General features: G+C 34.2%; 2 pseudogenes; one reads left to right on the top strand and one right to left on the bottom strand.

Annotated features, from left to right (window-relative positions):
- Positions 1-1,091: 1,091 nt before the first annotated feature.
- LOC132803679 (NAD(P)H-quinone oxidoreductase subunit 2 A, chloroplastic-like) lies at positions 1,092-3,050 on the bottom strand (annotated as a pseudogene).
- A 6,665-nt stretch (positions 3,051-9,715) lies between these two features.
- Positions 9,716-11,571, top strand: LOC132803920 (cytochrome f-like; annotated as a pseudogene).
- The last annotated feature ends 1,286 nt before the right edge of the window (positions 11,572-12,857 follow it).

Here is a 12,857-nt window from a genome sequence, read left to right as displayed (position 1 = left end):
AGAACACCGTTTAATATTCAAAAAGGCTTCCCTCCAATTTTCAAGTTTATTATATCCAAAATTGAGATCCAAATCCCAAACCTTCATTAAACGGCATCCAAGGAAGTGGACTTATGTTGCTGGAAATACAATTCCAGCAACTAGATAAAAAGGCCCTAAGCTTTAGTTAATTAAGCTTAGGGCATTACAAAAAGGATATTGTTCTTAAACGTTACAAGATAAAATAAAATGCATAAACATAAATAATGGTTGGTCTTTGATGTTGCAAAATAAAGAGTGCAAGTGTAACCAAGCTACCTTGCAGATTATGGCAAGATCACCACATTTCAACAAGTTGTTATACTGGATCGGTCGCTCAAGACCTTTGATCTCTACCCAAACTCGATGAAAAAAATGGGATCACTTCTTATGGACTCTTTGAGAATGATTCTGATCTAGTTCATGGCCTATTAGAAGTAGAAGGCACTCTGGTGGGATCCTCACAGACAAACAATATTGCAGCCAGTTTGATAATGATCAAATGACATTGCTCCTTCAGCCCAAACCAAGGAATCCCTTACATATGATGCAAAATCGATCTTATTCTATCATTGATCGGAGATCTCTCTATGAATAATGCGAATTGGAATTTCAAGAAGGGAAGGAGATTTATTCAATCACATAGTTTAAGCTTTTAGAATATGGCACCTTTGGGGCTTTCTATTTGATTGTATCGAAAGGCCCAATGAATTGGGATTTCCCTATTGGGCCAGGTCATTTCGGGGCAAGCAGATCATTTATCATGAAGAGGATAGGCTTCAAGAGAATGATTTGGAGTTCTTGCAGAGTGGAACCATACAGTACCAAATACAAGATGGATCTTCCAAAGAACAAGGCTTTTCTTGAATAAGCCAATTCATTTGGACCCTGCAGATCCTCTTTTTTTCCTATTCAAAGATTAGCCCATTGTCTCGATTTTTTTACATGGAGAATTCTTTACAGATGAAGAGATGTCAAAGGGGCATCATTAATAACTGGATTAATTTTAGATAATAGTAGACAGAAACAATGCTCGTAAGGAGTCCTATTGAAACCAAGAAATATAGGCCTGCCTACCATCCATACCAGGATAAATGAAGTTTTCCCAAAAAGCTGCTAGTGGAGGAAGACCTCCTAAGGATAAGAGATATAGGGTTAAAAAGAAAGCCAAAAAAGGATCTTTCATGTATAATCCTGTAAATCTCAAATGTTATCAGTTCCGATATGTAAACCAAATGATACAATGCAAGCAAAATTTCATAGATTCATGAAGATATAGAACAGCATATAAGTTATCATGCTTGCATATCCACCATTTGAGTCTCCAACAATTATTCCAACAATTACATATCCAATTTGACCTATGGATGAATACGCAAGCATATGTTTCATGCTTGTTTGAGTGATAGCAATGAGATTCCCCAATATCACACTAAGAATAGCTAGGATTTCCAGAAGATGATGCCATTCGTTTGATGAGAAATAATAAAGAATATCGAAAATTCGAGTGGCGGAAGCTGAAGCAGCTAATTTCAAAGTAATAGAAAGAAAAGCAACAACTAGAGCGGGAGAGTCAGAGTCAAAAAGAGGATTCCTCACTTCTTTCTCTCATTTAAATCCTTGCATGAGACTTTGATCTCGCACGGATCCTAAGTGATAAAAGAAAGATGAACTTATCTTCTTTCTTTTTTTATTACCTTCCTTGTGTATGTATAAGACCGAACCAATTTGATTTCGAAAAAGGATTACTAATCCTTAGCTTTTTGAGGAATCCTTCATCAGTGGTTGTGAATGACTGCTTTTTTCTCAATCTTTTCGACCTTGGTTCTATAGAAGCAAGTCAGAAAGATTGAGAAATAGAACCATCTGATTTGATTCATTCTTAATAGGCATGAGATGATCATCTTAAGGTGATCCTTTTGTCGATGGATGCCCCAATTACACTCGTAGTATCTGGAGGATGAAAACCAATTATGTAGCACCTACATCAAGAATTCAAGTGTTGTATATGTCATTAGTCCGATGCTTTGTAGGAACTACCTGTAATAACGAACTTGCAAAATGATTCTCTTTATCATAAAGAGATTTGTTGTTCCTGACCTGCTTCACCTTAATTGTAATTTGAACAAGTAAAATTTTATGTCTTGGTCCAAGTGGGGATAGCATTTCTCTTCTGCATCTCCATGGAGTTTTGAAAAATCCAAACATCTCAGGGATAGATAAAGAGGTAGGAATTTATCGAACGAACCGCATTCCTTCGTATATGTCAGGAGTCCATTGATGAGAAGGGGCTGGGGAAAGCTTGAACCCAATTCCTACAGTGATGAATATAAGCAAAATTGAAATTCCTGGGGAGATATACATTTGTGTATTGATAAGATCATTCACTATTTCTTGAAGCTCGATCTGTACCCCGGATGAACCATATAGCGAAGAGAAACCATGAACCAAAATAGAAGAGCTTGTCCCATCCATGAGTAAAAATATTTTGTAGTAGCCTCATTAGAGCATACATCTTTCTTGGTATATCTAGATAATAGGTAGGAGCATAAACTAAAACATTCTAGAGCTACAAAGATAGTTATTAAATCGTTAATACAGCATAAAAACATTCCTCCTATAGTAGCTGTTAATACGAATAACAGAAACTCTGTTATAGTAAATTTTGTACATTCAATGTACTCTATGGATAGAGGAATACATAAAGGTGAACATAGTAAAATAAAAAATTGAAAGGTTTCATTGAAATTGTTCGTTTGGAAATTTCCCAAAAAGCTAATCATAGGTTCTTCTCTCCATCAGAACAATAGGGCTATTATGCTCATTACTAAACTTGTTGAAGAGATGAAATATAACCAAGGTATATCTTTTCGATCAGAGGTTGAATCGACCATCAAAAGAAGAATTAGGCCAAAAAATAAGATACACTTTGGGAAAATAAAACTTCCATCGAAGAGAAACAAATGAACAGCTTTCATAAAAATTCTCGTAGAATCGAGAATGAAGTTTTCATTATGAACATGCCGAATCATGAATTAGTTATTGCATCCAATCCCCAAAAGATCCCAATTGTTTCGAACTTCTTGGAATGGAATTTTTACGAAATCTGCATGAATAGGATCAAACCTTATTCCATGGTATTTACATGAGATTCCTCTTTCTTATTCCTAAATAAGTCCTCGAGAGGGCTTAGTTGATCCATGATTTATGTTTCGTCTTTCATTTCCTTTTCGGTTTTTTTCGAGAAATATATCGATCAATTCCAATTATTTATTTTTCTATTGATTCTTTTCCGATCGAGATGTATGGATCCATGGGTCTATGTGTCTATATAGATCTTGTTCATGGATTAACGAAAATGTGCAAAAGCTCTATTTGCCTCTGCCATCCTATGAGTATCTTCCTTTTTGCTTGGCATCGCCACTTCCTTTGTTAGAGTCCGCTAATTCATAATTTAATTTGAAAACATATTTCGACCCGGACGTTTTCGGGATGCCCCTAATAACCAATGAATGGCAAGTGATTTTCCTTGTGTGGATCCTATTTCAATGGGCACTTGATGGGTCTATCCGCCTACACGTCTTGCTTTTACTGCTTTCGTCTTTTGTTTAATCCTTTTCATGGCTTGATAGGTAATTTGATAAGCCAATGATTTTTTTCCGTGTTTCAGAATACGGTTAACTAACATATTAACTAATCAATTACGATAAATTGGATCGAATTTTGCAATTTTTTCTTCTGCAATACCTCAACGTGAGAAGAGTGTGAAAGGGGTTCAAGAATCAGTTTTCTTTTTGTAAGGGCTAAAATAATTTATTTTGGCTTTTTGACCCCATATATTAAGGTGGATCTCGAAAGATATGAAAGATCTCCCTCTAAGCCATACATACGACTTTCATCGAATACTGCTTTCTACAAAATTCTATATGTTATGAGATCGAGTGGAATTCTATATACTCACTTTAAATTGAGTGTCTATTCCCCTCCTTTTCCTGCTAGGATTGGCAATCTTGTATTTACATATCCATACAATTGAGTCCTTGGGTTTCCAAAATAGTGTAAAAAGAAGTGCTTCGAATCATTGCTATTTGACTCGGACCTATTCTAAAAAAGTCGATGCATTTTGAATTGTTTGTTGACACTGACAAGGTCAAGGAAAACCTCTAAATTTATTTCAATATTGGACCTTGGACATATAATAGTTCCGAATAGAATCTCATCAGAAAGAAAACCTTTTGTCTCGTGGTAGCCTGCTCAAGTTCCCTTACGAAACTTTCATTATTAGGTTAGCATACACTTCACTTGTATACACTTCACTCGAACAATATGATATCTCACACCGGGTAAATCCTTAACCCTTCCCCCTCTTACTAAAACTACAGAATGTTCTTGTAAATTATGGCCAATACCAGGGATATAAGTAGTGATTTCCAATCCAGAGGTTAAGCGTACTCTGGCAATTTTACATAAGGCAAGGTTTGGTTTTTTAGGGGTGGTAGTAGAAAAGTTGACTGATAAGTCACTCTATAGAACCGTACATGAGATTTTCATCTTATACAGCTCCTCGTTCAATTCTTTTGAAGTCATTGGATCCTTTTCCTCGTTCAAGAATCTCTTCCCTTCTTCCACTCCGTTCCAAAGAGTAACTAGGACCAATTTAGTAATGTTTTCATTCATTTGGAATCTGGGCTTTTCTACTTTACTTTTTTTTTTTTTTTTTCCCTCTCTTTTCTTTTTTTATTTCTTTTTTTATTTTATTCCTTTCCATCATTGCTTAAGTTCCAGTGGTTTGATCCTGTAGAATCTGACTCATTTTCTCATTGAGCGAAAGGTACGAAATAAATCATACTGGTTTTATGATCAAAAGTACTATGTTATGTGAAATCTTTGGTTTTTTTCTCTTTCTCTATCTCTATCCCGTAGGTACAACATTTGAATCAATAGAGACCCTTTTCTTCTGTATAAATGTATCTGTATAAATTGATATTATTACATTCCAATTCCTTCCCGATACCTCCCAAGGAAAATCCCAAATTGGATCCCAAATTGACGGGTTAGTGTGAACTTATCCATACGGTTATGCACTCTTCGAATAGGAATCCATTTTCTTAAAGATCCTGGCTTTCATCCTTTGGTGAGTCTCTGAGATCCTTTTGATGACCTATGTTCAATTGAAGGGATATCTATATGATCTGATTGATTTCATAAAGTGTGTGGTAACAATGGAACCGGGGAAAGTATACAGAAAAGATAATTCGTTTCTATTATATTAGCATTTTCTATTGTTGTGTTGGATCCATAATTAATCATTTGGATCCTTAAGATTGGTGTAGTTTTTTTATTTTTTATATTATATATTTTAATTATAATTTTTTTAATTATATTTTTATTTTATATGTTATGATATCTTGCCATTTCGGATCATGGATCGAGTCGAGTATCACAATTTCTTCTACCCATCCTATATATTATCCTTTCCATTTCGTGTTGGAATAGAAATTGATTAGTAGGTGAGATTTTACAAAAAAAAGGTTCTTCATATTCGTACAATAAAACAACTTTTTCTTTTTTCAATGTGAATTTGACACAACATGGAGGAACTCACTATTTGCTATTTATAATAAAAGAAAACCTTTTTCAATTATTTTGAATTGAAAAAGATTTCATCCTATTTTATCATATATGGAGAAGAGATACTCTGGATTCTCGCATGGGACAATCACTTTTTTTTTTTTTCAGTATCTACTTGTTATTAGTTAATAAACCTAGCGATTGGATTTATATGCTTATTCTGATTCTAAATTCTAATCGGAATATTCAAATGATTTTTATCAAATGACTATTCATTTATTGTATTTTCATGTAAATAGGGGCAAGAATGCTCTGTAGAAAAATGCTGGTTTGATTTGATATTGTTTAGGAGGGGGTTAGAACACAGGTGTGGGTTAAGTAAATCAATGGATAGTTTTGGTGATCATATTGAAAATGAAAATACCAATGCAAATAAAGATCCAACTATAAATCATATGAATAAAAAAATTCCTAATGGAATTGAGAGTAACAATTATAGTTACAGTAATGTTGATCATTTAGTCGGCGTCAGGAGGTACATTCAAAATTTCATATCTGATCAAACTTTTTTCTCTAGGGATAGTAATAGGGACCATTACTCCATATATTTTTAAATTTTTTAGAATGACACCGATCGTTCTTTTTTAGGTGCACCAAAAAATTCTTTTTATAGTTATCAGAATTTTAGTTATCCAAATAATGTATCTAAGAGTGACGATCTGATACAAACCTAGGACGACCTGCTCCTAAACCCGTATTATATTAGCCCGGATCTCAATTAAGTTCAAGTTCTAATGGAATAGACCTCAACCCCTAACCAACCTGTGGTTAGAAACCTTGGTATAATGTAGACGCCACAATAGGGGATGGAAAACCTATTGATAAGTCAAGCTAAAACAACCAATTCTCTAATGGTGTTTTAGGTGTTCTCAAAGAACAAAGAGATAATATATCTCACAAGTATTTTCTGATACGAACCTAGGACGACCTGCTCCGAAACCCGTATTATATTAGCCCGGATCTTAATTAAGTTCAAGTTCTAATGGATTGGACCTCAACCCCTAACCAACCTGTGGTTAGAAACCTTGGTATAATGTAGACGCCACAATAGGGGATGGAAAACCTATTGATAAGTCAAGCTAAAACAACCAATTCTCTAATGGTGTTTTAGGTGTTCACAAAGAACAAAGAGATAATTAATCTCACAAGTATTTTCTTAATCAAATCAAAGTTTAAAGTTGTATTCATATTGAAAAATAAGCCTTTAAATAGGCTTTGAAAGAAACAAAGTAAACCCTAAAAACCCTAGGTAAAACAGGCCACACAATAAAGAGTTCTATGGTGGCCGAAATTCTCACTCCTTTCCTAATCTAATTTGGATTAATTAATTCCTTTATTTTGAATTAGGAATTAATTAATTTACAATGAAAATAATAAAATAATAACTTTCCTAAACTTATTTTTTCAGAAAATAAATAAATAAAAACTAAAAAGTAATGGTAATTTCCTAAAACAAAAAGTAGAATCAAATTAGGAAACTATAATACTAGCTTTTTGACTAAGTTGACTTTGACCAATCTTTGATCAAATTGAGCTCCAAATCAGCTTCTAGATGCTTTTTAGGATGCCAAATAAACTGAATATGAAGGCCCACACGTTGCCCATGCTTGGAAAAATAAGAAAAGGCTAATACAGTAAAATACAGTAAAGCCAACAAGCAATACAGCAAATTCGGCCAAATTGTTGAAGTTGTCCGTACAAGCCCTTTTTGATTGCATTTGAGGCTTCTTTAACTTGATTCCATGACCTCTTAGGCATATGTATTGAACCCATAAAGCATTGGAACCATTTCATGCTTCTCGAACTCCAAAAATGTACCAAAACCGTCACCCGGGTCCGTATCGGCTTCCACCACTTGGATGCTTCGAATAGGCTTTGTATCTTCAAGTATGGACAAGCTCTGTTGAGATTGATTACCCTCTGTATAAATACTCCCAGGTTGCCCTTAAATCTCTTAATTTGAGCTCTTGTGATTGGCCTAGTCTTCATCCGTGTCGAGTCAACACCCCAGTGGGTTATCGGTGGAGCGGGCTCGGGCGGAATCACATCATTTTCTCAATCAAATCAAAGTTGTATTCTAATTGAAAAATAAGCCTTTAAATAGGCTTTGAAAGAAACAAAATAAACCCTAAAAATCCTAGGAAAAACCGGCCACACACATAAAGAAACCTAGTTGGCCTCAACTATACTTCCTTTCCTAATCTAAGTTTGATTAATTAATTCCTTTATATTAAATTAGGAATTAATTAATTTACAATAAAATGAAAACCTTCCTAAATTTATTTGTCCAGAAGTTGACTTTGACATCTAGGCTGAATTATGCCTTCAACCGAGCTAACTTATGTCTGCCTGATGTCCGAGCTAACTTATGGCCTATCCGAGCTAACTGCCGTCTGTCTAAGCTTACTTGTGTCTGGCCGAGCTAACTGGTGTCTGTCTGAGCTAAGTTATGTCTGGCCGAGCTAACTGGTGTCTGTCCGAGCTAAATTACATTCGATGTCTGAAGTCCGAGATCAGATGTCCAAGGCAAGGCTCCGATGTCCGAGGCAAGGGTGTCCGATATAAAATGTCCGATGTATGGGTATCCGATGTATCAGCCTCTACCACTTGGATACTTAAAACAGGTCGTTTATCTTCAAGTATGGACAAGCTCTTTTGAGAATGAATTACTTTCTAGATAAAGGCAGCAAGGTTGTCCTTAAACCTCTTAGCTTGAGCCCTAGTGATCGGTCCAGACTTCATCCGTATCGGATCGGTACCCCAGCGAGTTGTCGGTGGTGTGAGCTCGGGCGGGTTCGCATCACGATCCTCACTATTATTGTTCCATGTATGATACTAAATGTAGTTGGCATAATCACATTACTAGTTGCATTGACAGTTATCTTCGTTCTCAAATCAGTACTGATCGTTATATTTTAAGTAGTGGTGTTAATTCCAATGATAGTTACATTTATAGTTACATTCTTGGTGAAAGCGATAAGAGTAGTAAAAGCGGGAGTTCCAGTATACGAACTAGTACGGATGATAGTGCAAAAACTCTAAGAAAAAGAGAGTTCGAGAAAGCTCTAACTAAAATAAGAAAAAGAAAAAAGGATTTAAAGAGAGCTCTAACTCAACTAAAAGAAAACAAATTAAAATTAAATAAAATTTTAAAAGAAAACAAATTAAAGCAAGCTCTAGCTAAAATAAGAGAAAGAAAAAATGATTTAACGTTTTCTCTAAATCAAATACAAATAAGAGACAGAAAAAGTGATTTAGAGATAACTAAAAAATACAAATATTTCCAGCAACTTATTCAAACAAGTCGAGTGCATCTAAACTCCAAATCAGTTTCAAACTTTGAAAACCTTGTTCTCTTTAGATTAACCTTGCCTTAATCCTTTCAGATTGTAGGTAGTGGTTATGATCAATTCGATATAAAAGAAAGAATAGTGTGTATTTTGCGTTGGGGATTTCCTAAAAAAAATCATCGCATCTTCCTCTGATTCCTTATGAAAGACATTTAGTCCATCATAATAGAAGTTAAAGAGGGAATTTATATGGAAAACAGAGGCGAGGGGTCCATTCCTTTAACTCGTACTGGTGAGTATTTGACTTTACGAGAAATTGAGCAACAAGCGGCTGAATCAGCCTATTTCTTGTGTGTACCAGTTGAAGTATTTTGAAACAAGAATTGAAGAATGATAACCTTCCTAGCAAGAGGGAAAAAACAAAAGCTCAAGAATCTTCTTTTTTATATAGTACAACTTCACTGAAGTTTCTTCAGTCGAGCTAAATGCAAATGAACAAGGAACAATCATCAAATGAAATTGCTTTTTTTATTTTTATTTTTTTTCGAATTTGAAGTGCACTCTTTCTTATTGTATTTCGGTATTGTTTTTCTGTATTCTTTTTAAATTCAAGGACTAACCATTTTATTGAATCACAAATAAAAAATAGGAAATAGGTTAATGGGCTCTATAACTTTTAATGTAATAGAACTAGAACCGATGCTTGATAGAAATAGAAACAGTAGTATGGAGTCGACAAATGAGGCGAGTTCATTTAAAATTTCCCAGATGAAAAAATGGCAAAAAAGAAAGCATTCATTTCCTTTATATATCTTTCATTTATAGCATTTTTGCCTTGGTGGATCTCTCTCTCATTTAATAAAAGTATGGAATCTTGGGTTACTAATTAGTGGCAAACTAAACACTTCGAAATTTTTTTGAATGATATTCAAGAAAAAAGTATTCCAAAAAAATGCATAGAATTAGAAGAACTCTCCCTCTTGGACAAAATGATAAAGGAATACCCGAAAACACATTTACCAAAGCCTCACCACGGAATCTACATAGAAACAATCCAATTGATCAAAATGCACAATGAGAATCGTATGAATACATTTTTTTTCATTTCTCGACAAATATAATCTCTTTCGTTATTCTAAGCGGTTATTCTATTCTAGGTAATGACGAACTTGTTATTCTTAACTCTTGGGTTTAAAAATTCCTATATAACTTAAGCGACACAATAAAAGCATTTTCTATTCTTTTATTAACTGATTTATGTATAGGATTTCATGCGCCACATGGTTAGGAACTAATGATTGGCTCTGTCTACAAAGATTTTGGATTTGCTCATAATGATCAAATTATATCAGGTCTTGTTTCTACTTTTCTAGTCATTTTAGATACCATTTTTAAATATTGGATCTTTCGTTATTTAAATCGTGTATCTCCATCATTTGTAGTCATTTATCATTCAATGAATGACTGAAAAATGATAGATCGACTCAATTATAATGCTTGTTACTTTGTACATAAGCAACCCATTCAAAATGGTACCTATTCTCTCTACCCATATGGAGGCTTCCTTTAATGTTACAGTAAAATTATTTCAGTAAATAGCAGAATCATAGATAGGGAACTATACTAGAGACTTATCTAATTTTATTGTAGAACTTTTTGGGATCAATTATTGGGCCATGCAGAAATACTTTTTCTTAGATCAAGGAAGAGATTACTCAATCTATTTCTATCTTGCTCATGATATATATAATAACTTGGGCACCCATTTCAAATGCATATCCCATTTTTGCACAGCAGGTTTATGAAAATCAACAAGAAGCGACCGGCGGTATTGTATGTGCCAATTGCCATTTAGCCAATAAGCCCGTGGATATTGAGGCACAAGCGGTACTTCGTGATACTGTATTTGAAGTAGTTGTTCGAATTCCTTATGATCTGCAACTGAAACAAGTTCTTGTTAATGGTAGAAAAGGAGCTTTGAACGTAGGGGCTATTCTTATTTTACCTAAAGGGTTTGAATTAACCCCTCTCGATTGTATTTCATCCGAGATTAAAGAAAAGATAGGCAATCTATCTTTTCAGAGCTATCATCCCACTAAAAAAAAAATTCTTATTATAGGTCCTGTTCCTAGTTAGTAATATAGTGAAATCACCTTTACTATAATTTCTCCAGACCCCGCTACTAAGAAAGATGTGCACTCCTTAAAATATCCCATCTATGTAGGCAGCAACAAGGGATGGGGTTAGATTTATCCCAACGGAAGCAAGAGTAATATTAATGTTTATAATGCTATAGCATCAGGTATAGTAAGCAAAATCATGTGAAAAGAAAAAGGGGGATACGAAATAACCATAGTGGATGCATCGGATGGACGTCAAGCGCTTGATAGTATCCTTCCAAGATGAGAACTTCTTGTTTCAGAGGGAGAATCCATCAAACTTGATCAACCAGTAACGAGCAATCTTGATGTGGGTGAATTTGGTAAAAGGGATGGGGAAATAGTACTTCAAGATCCATTACGCACCCAAGGACTTTTGCTCTTCTTGGCATTTGTTATTTTGGCACAAATATTTTTGGATTCTTAAAAAGAAATAGTTTGAGAAGGTTCAATTGTCCGAAATGAATTTCTAGATTCGAAGATTTGTCCACACCAAGCTCTAAAAAGAATCTAACTTTTGTCGCCAATTATGTTATGTAATTATGTATGATAAAAAAAGTTTTGAAAAGCTTCTTGTGTTTTATATTTTTTCTACCTGACTTTGGAAATTGAATTACTTGGACCACACTCCTAGTATGTATACTGTGAAGAAGACAATTTGAGTTTACTCCCCTTTTCTTTATTTCTATGTTTTTTCAATCCAATTTGAAGCGGTATGACTATGTCAATATTGTCATATTTCAATGTCATAGAATGAATCAATAGTTTTCTATTTCATTGGATACTAAAAATTAAGAGATAAATAAGCGTAGAATAGAAACCAAAGTGTAAGAGAAATGAGAGGAACATAAGCAGTGATAGTGGACAAACAAAAAATATAGGAAACTCTAGTGAGAAAATAGAACTTCTTCAATGAACATAGAAAACTTATTAAAAACAAAATAGATATAATTGTGGTTGTATCATCCAAAAAGAGGAAACAGAGTGATTCCTTCGTGATTTTTGAAAGTATCACTGGATACTATTGAGGAACAGATGTTCTGAATCAAGTAATGAAGTGAGTTTTCCAAAAACATCATAAAAAAAAATGAAACGGAGTTTTTTGAAATATCAGAAAAAGTGATCCATTTTTTTTTTACCATTTAGACAAATAAACTATTATGATTTCAGAACTCAATGGGCCTACCCCCTCTTTCTTTGTCTGATTCGAGGGGGCACCGTTGAGTTCTTATGCTTTCATATCATGTCTACATCTTGGTTCATCCGATTACTAAAAGGATGAACCTAATCCAGAATATGAACCATAAAAGAAAATACCAATTAAACTGATCACAAGAATACCATTTACAGCACCTATTAGCCAAAAAGGAATCTTTCCGGTAGTATCGGCCATTTTTTCTACTTTCCTCCACATTTCATAAAGGGGTCATGCTATAGACATAAACAGCCATAGATAATTATAAAATTATATCCTTCCGAATAAGATAAGAGAATTCCTACCATATTTTTACTATTCTCTTTTCTTCCTTTAATTGAAGAAATAATTGAAAAATAAAACAGCAAGTACAAAAATGAGTAATAACTGGTACGATTCAATTCAACATTTTGTTTGTTCGGGTTTGATTGTGTCGTAGCTTTATGATTCAGATTATATTTATCGTTTGATGAATTGCATGGCTGATATTGACCCCAAAAAATAAACGGTAGGTACAGCTAGTCCGTGAACAGCTAACCATCGCACTGTAAAAATTGGATGGGT

Source organism: Ziziphus jujuba, chromosome 5, assembly GCF_031755915.1.
Source record: "Ziziphus jujuba cultivar Dongzao chromosome 5, ASM3175591v1".
Taxonomy (NCBI): domain Eukaryota; kingdom Viridiplantae; phylum Streptophyta; class Magnoliopsida; order Rosales; family Rhamnaceae; genus Ziziphus; species Ziziphus jujuba.
This window is presented reverse-complemented; position numbering and strand designations above follow the sequence as displayed.